Here is a 6,534-nt window from a genome sequence, read left to right as displayed (position 1 = left end):
CTGCTTGTACTTCTGGAGTGTTACTATTGAACTGATGAGAATACGAGATAAGCATTTTCATGTTCATCCAAACAATGAGATTTTGATTCTGAGTTGATTTGTAAGACTTTTAATGAAATTGCACAAATGCAAATGAAACTAAAGAACTTCAATAATGAAATTATTGATCAAAGATATTGAATTTTCTTAGCTGGCACCACTTTTGCTGGTTTCAGACAGGAAATATTTTTACATTCCATTTTAGTGTTTTTCTGGTTTAATTTTTAACTGGATTACAGATTTTTTCATTGTAATAAAACATTCCTCATGAGATGTACACATGTAAATGCTTTCAATGATGTACACAGTCTTTTAATAATTGTTGTCGACACCCTTTCTTAGCTGCATGGCTGAGTTTTGCACATACAAGAAATGGGGGAAACGTTTGGTCCATTAAGCATCAGAAAGACTAATTATGATTTAAACGATCATTTTCTGCTTAATCTTAAAAAAAAGCTAACACGCATAGTGCAGGGTCAGATGGTTTATCAGGTACTGTCATACATTCAGGTCTCATAGCTCAGTACCTGAATGGGTATGAAGTCCCAGTTTATCCAACATATTCTACTAGTGAACTGAACTGCACTTAATCGCATGTGTTCAGAAAGGGAAGTCTATGTATTGACTTACTATACTACCACATCCACTTCGAGTACTAAATAATTACTTGTAATATTTAAGTTTAGGAGAAATGCATTCTTGGCTATTTCTGTACTCCTGCTTTCATACAGACTCAAACCTAGATATAAATAACAATAAAGGTAAAGCTGTGTTCTTGTTAAATAATGAAGACGCAATCTCTATCCCATTTTGGTATCTGTCTTGGCTGAAGAACTGTGTCTAAAGTGTTTGAAGGAGCTTCTGTAGTATTCTTCCAAACTTCAAGTAACGTCAATATTAATTTCATGGCTATTTCCGTAGCTGAGCTATTCTAATCTTCAATGAGCATTAGTTTAGAGAAGGGTAGTTGGGGTTAAATTGTTAACTAGACACAAAAAAAAAAAAAAAAAAAAAAGGACAACATGCAAGGGATATGGTTTAGCTAAGCAGAAACATTATCAATTCATCAAGGAACTACTCAGCACTAATCATGGTTTATTACTTATTTCCCTTGGTTAGAGTACTGTCATCAGTCCCCATACCCACTTCTGAGACTGAACTGCCCTCCCCTTGCATCTTTTTACCCAGTTCCTTCCTCAGAATACTGACTCTACTTATCTTCTTCAATGCCATTGTGCTCTGGCTTATTAAGGGTCCAGATCCTTTCTGACCAAACTGTGTCAGAAAGGATCTGTTCCCTGACAACTGTGGCACTCTGAACTATCTTCTCACTAGACAAGACTCAGGTTGGTGTGAAGTTGCCAGCCTGCACTAAACTGGCCATGAGGGTGTGCTGGTTTTGGCTGGGGTACAGTTCATTTTCTTCACAGTACCTAGTATGAGGCTAGTGGGGTGGGGAAAGAAGCAAGCGGGGGACATATCAATGCCATTCTGCTTCCTCATGCTACCAAATCTTGCCAACTCAGGGAAATAAAAATATGAAGAAAACATTCCTTATCTACCCCTTACATCAACGACCTAGATATTCTTCCTTCAGGTGTATGCTAAAATCTTCATATGTCTGAATGTGTAAGAGCCCGTGGGACCAGTTCCCAAGCAAGAGGTGACATCTTCCAAAGGACCCTGGCCTCCTCCCATGTGAATTCACAGGACAGGAACAGGCAGGGTCTGCAGCTGGCTCTGATACAAACAATTGATGCTGGATTAACCACTTCTCCTGACCCATTTTTTCCCCACAGGAATCCACATGACTTAGCAGATCCTATAGTAGCATAGCCATCCAGTGATTCACATACAACACAGCTGGAACAAGCAAGAAATCTGAACTGCTTCAGAGTTGCAAGTAATTCATGAGCCAAAGCTTGGCCCCCCTAGAGCCATAAAACATCTATGAGCGAGTGAAAAATTATAAGGATTTTCATGTATCTGCTAATGCAAAGAACCTAATGCTATATGCTTAAGCTTATTGATACTGACAGGAGACCTTATTGCTGTATACAACTACCTGAAAGGAGGTTGTAGCATGGAGGGGATTGGTCTCTTTGCTCAAGTAGCAAGAGATAGGATAAGAGGACATGGCCTCAAGTTGTGCCAGGGGAGGTTCAGATTGAATATTAGGAAAAAATTCTTCATGGAAAAGGTTGTCAGGCATTGGAACAGGCTGCCCAGGGAGTGGTGGAGTCACCATCCATGGAGGTGTTTAAAAAGCATTTAGATGAGGTTCTTAGGGACACGGTTTAGTGCTAGACTTAGGATAGGTTATGGTTGGACTCAATGATCCTAAGGGTCTCTTCCAACTGAAAAGATTCTATGGTTCTATGATACCTTTTGTGCTTGACTTCTATTTTGCTTGTGATGCTTCTTTTTGCTTAGTTTTCATATGCTGTCTGTATTTAGGGTATTTAATCTGGCACAGAAATTACTGCTAGTCTGCACAAGACCATATGCCACACTTTGAGAGCAGAGCAAATACAAATAAGGAGCTTTCGTTTAATCTCTTATTTAATTTGCAATGATCTAGACCACTGTGATCTGAAGGAGTACCATACCAACAGCAACATATAAAATCAGAAGAAGAGTGCAGATAGCACACCTGCCACATCAGCTATATGGTGCCTGACCTCACCCACATATACATTGTGACTGGACACAAGATGTGCAGCTTACCACAGAGCTCATAGGAAAGTAACATTTTTCCAGCAATTACTGCTCTGAAATGAATAAAAGAAACAAAATGATACCCATGATTTGTGCATCCCACTGTTTTTACCTGGTAAAAACTATCCCAAGTTCTTATAAACAGTTAGACTCAGTCTCAATGTTCACAAAATATTAGCTTGATAGCTATTGGTCTGAGCCTAAGAAAGAAACCAGAAGACAAAACTGCAGTAGCTCTTATATACACAATTAAAAATGGAAAGGTAAAATCATCAGCTTGGCATCACAGATGAAAAGTAACAACTGAATAAACTCTGCATTTCCTAAATAGATTCCAGCTACTTGTAGTTATTCTTTGCTGCAGCTAACAGAGGTTCCAGCCAGCTTAGCTCACACGTATTTGCTGATGCTGCTTCACGATAGCAATACAGGGGCTGTGCTTTCATGCACAGCAACTGCTTCCTCCAAACACCTTCGCAAACAGCATTTGTACCAAACATCTTCTCAAACAGCAGTTGTACCCTCAGAGATGATGTTCCTTCAACTCTGACTATGACTCAGATGCTGAGACATAACAGAGGCAACACAAACATTAACACTGGGATATTTTCTAGTATAACAGATACTTAATCAACATCTGAGCAATTAAACTAACTTTTTTAATATCATTGTAGATTACGCAAGAAAAAAGGAGCAAACATAACCTATTCATGTTATATATGTCATTTACACTGAATGCGACTTAGAAGGCAGCAATATGTGTATGCATGCAAGCAAACCAAGATTTTGGTAACAGAATGCTACAAATTAATGACAGGTGACTACCTAAAGGCTCCTAATTTCAAGTCAGCTCACCATCTCTAATTATTAAATGCCTTATCTGTAAAAAAGAGCTATACCTATGCAACGGGTTTATATCACACTAACAGCAAGTCCTTGCTAATTAAGAGTTTATTAGAAACTAGAAATACTACAAATGCAATGCTATGGGACTCTTTTTGCATTTTCAGTTTTAGTGACTTGAAACTCAAAATGTATAACATAATTCAAAATAATAAAAATTAGTAAAGCATGTGTTTTTAGGATGTGTTTAAGACTGGAGTTTTTTAGTGTAAGCAAGCAATAAAAAGTTGAGAAAATTTTAATATATCGTTCTGGATTTGTTTTGTTTTCTGTATTGTTTTGTCACTCAACATTTTTGTTTTGGCCACCCTCCCTCTTTTTATACCTCTGTTCATAATCCCTCCCCTTCTCTTACCTTCATTGCCCTTCCACTGCTACATGCATAATTAATAAATATCTGCAGTGTAAACATTTTCTAAGCTACCACTCCAAACTCTAAAAAAAACCTCTGATAACTGAGCAGGTCAGAAAATATTAGGACCAACAGGAAAGATTTCCTTCTAATTTATGCTCTCTTAATTACCAACAAACATCATTCTTCCTCACAAAGATTGAAAACTATATACCAAAAACATAAAAACTGCTCCATTTAGTCTTCTCTGTGTGTAAGTTCTATACATACAAAAATAAATTAATATAAACAGTTTCATATCCAAATTTTCAACCAACCTAATTGTATGTTATTCTGAAGACTACAGTTTGAAGTTGTGAAACACACAGAGCAACATTTTACATAAGTATTTCTAATATCTTCCTTTACTAGCCTGGATAGCTGTGCCATCTTTACAAATCTTTGTTGTCTTATGCAAAGCTTCTTCAGAAAGGACCTACTGCTTATATTAGACTTTTGTCTCATATCAGCGCCTTTGATCCTGCTTTGATCTCACTGCAGTCAGTCTCACAGAATGAGACTTAAGTCACATTAAATCCTTACCGTGTTTTTAAAAGCTATCATGGAATCCTTTGGAAAAGCAAGGCTGTTAAAAAACTTCTAGCAAGATTTCTGTAGAGCTTTGACTGAAAGAGGTAGTTTAAAAAAAAAAAAATTTACTAATGTCAATATATTTGAAATAATACATTTTCTAAATCTATTTAGGCAAAACATTTTCTCAGTTTAGAAGACTGAATAACAAAATCAAGAGCTTCTAGATCAGTGTTTTCAAACAATCAAAATATGCAGAATGCCTGTTAATTTCATTTAGGTGAAGACAATTTGTTGTGAAATTACATTTTAAACATGTGTATCCCCATTCCTGGGGATACAATGTCTGTATGCCAGCCCAGTCAGGCTGCTGTTTCAAAGGTAATCTTATTCTTCTATCTGAAGCATAATTCAGAAGTGTTTGAACACAAATGATAGCTACAGGTCTATAAGGTAAGACAATTTAGTACTATATTCTAATATATTTTGTCACAGACCTACACGGTATGCACACAGGCATGTACCTATTTGAAAACCAATAAATTCCAGACACTCTTTTTCCAAGCATTTGCACACAGAGGCTGGATTTAACAAGCAACCATTAAACTGATGTCATCAACTCCAGCTGAAGATTTTCCCATCTGGACACAGTGTACTAAAAGATACAGAACCCTTCTCTGTGAAAGTATGCTCACCTTGTCCAAGGACTTCTCAATATCAGATGTGTGAGAGATTCCTTTGGTCCATGACTAGTTCAGAAGTAAAGATACACTGATCACCCAGCTAGCAAGTCAAACAGTACAGGAAAATATAAGACCTTTTCTCTACTACTGTAGGTCTGTCCTCTGTACCAGCATTAATGCCTTTTTACCCAAAGCCAGTAAGAAATTCATTCCTTTGACACATCTATCCCTCTATAAATTTGGATGAGATTAGAACCCATCTAATTTAAAAAAAAAAATAATGGGAAGATGAAGGAGGAATGAAACAAACAATGCGAATGCTTTTTTTTCCCTGTAGAAAACATGATTGAAACAAACAAGCTGCTCAACCCAAAGACTTTCCAACATAGTTCATCTCTTATCAGTCTGCTACTGTTGAAACAGTTCTCCGAAACGCATCACTTCCACCCCCCCAGATAATTATTTTCAAGTATTTAATGTTTTGTTGAACTTAAGCCTCATACCTTAGCAATGGACATCCTGCACATGTTCCTTGGCAGATGGAAACAGCATCTTCTGAACTAATGGCCCAGGGGTTTATCTCAGGCCGTCAGAAGTTTGTCCGGAGGCACTGTGTGCCTTCTCTGCCATGTCTAGCATTCAGTTCCTAAATTAAACCAACAGATACCCACAGCAACCATTTTATTAACACAGTAAGAACTTCAGTAACTTTCCAAATAACTAATTCACATACGGAATTTTAAGCTATTATAGATTTTTAAGCTTTTATCACTCTCCTTCCTGGTTGATCTCACAGTTCTGCCCAATCAGAAATTTTCCTTCTTTTTCATACTATTCCTATCTGCATTAAAGCATTAAAAAAAAAAAAAAAACCTGACTAAAATAATTTGGACAGTTTTGACCATTTCTATAAGCTAAACAGAATTTTCACAGCATCAGATTTATATGCAAAATATTCAGTACTATGGCCCTAGACAATGCCAATACCCTATAATTTGATTGTGAGCATCTCAGCACAGCAGAGAGACAGTTATAATGGCATCAAATTGAAAGCTTACAGCGATCCAAACTGTTGGTTTTCTTGGATGAATGAATTAACCAGAACCAATGTTTAAAGTCTTTCTGTAAAAAGACTAAGACTTCCTAGTCTACAGGTAACTGTTTTTCTTTCTTCAAATTATTCTTCTAATGTTACATTAATATTCTGAGCTGTGATTTTACTTTGGCATTCATTTTGTAACAAGCTCAAACATGAGACAGCAAATGTTT

This window comes from Nesoenas mayeri (assembly GCF_963082525.1).
Source record: "Nesoenas mayeri genome assembly, chromosome: 8".
NCBI lineage: Eukaryota > Metazoa > Chordata > Aves > Columbiformes > Columbidae > Nesoenas > Nesoenas mayeri.
Note: the sequence above shows the minus strand (reverse complement) of the source record.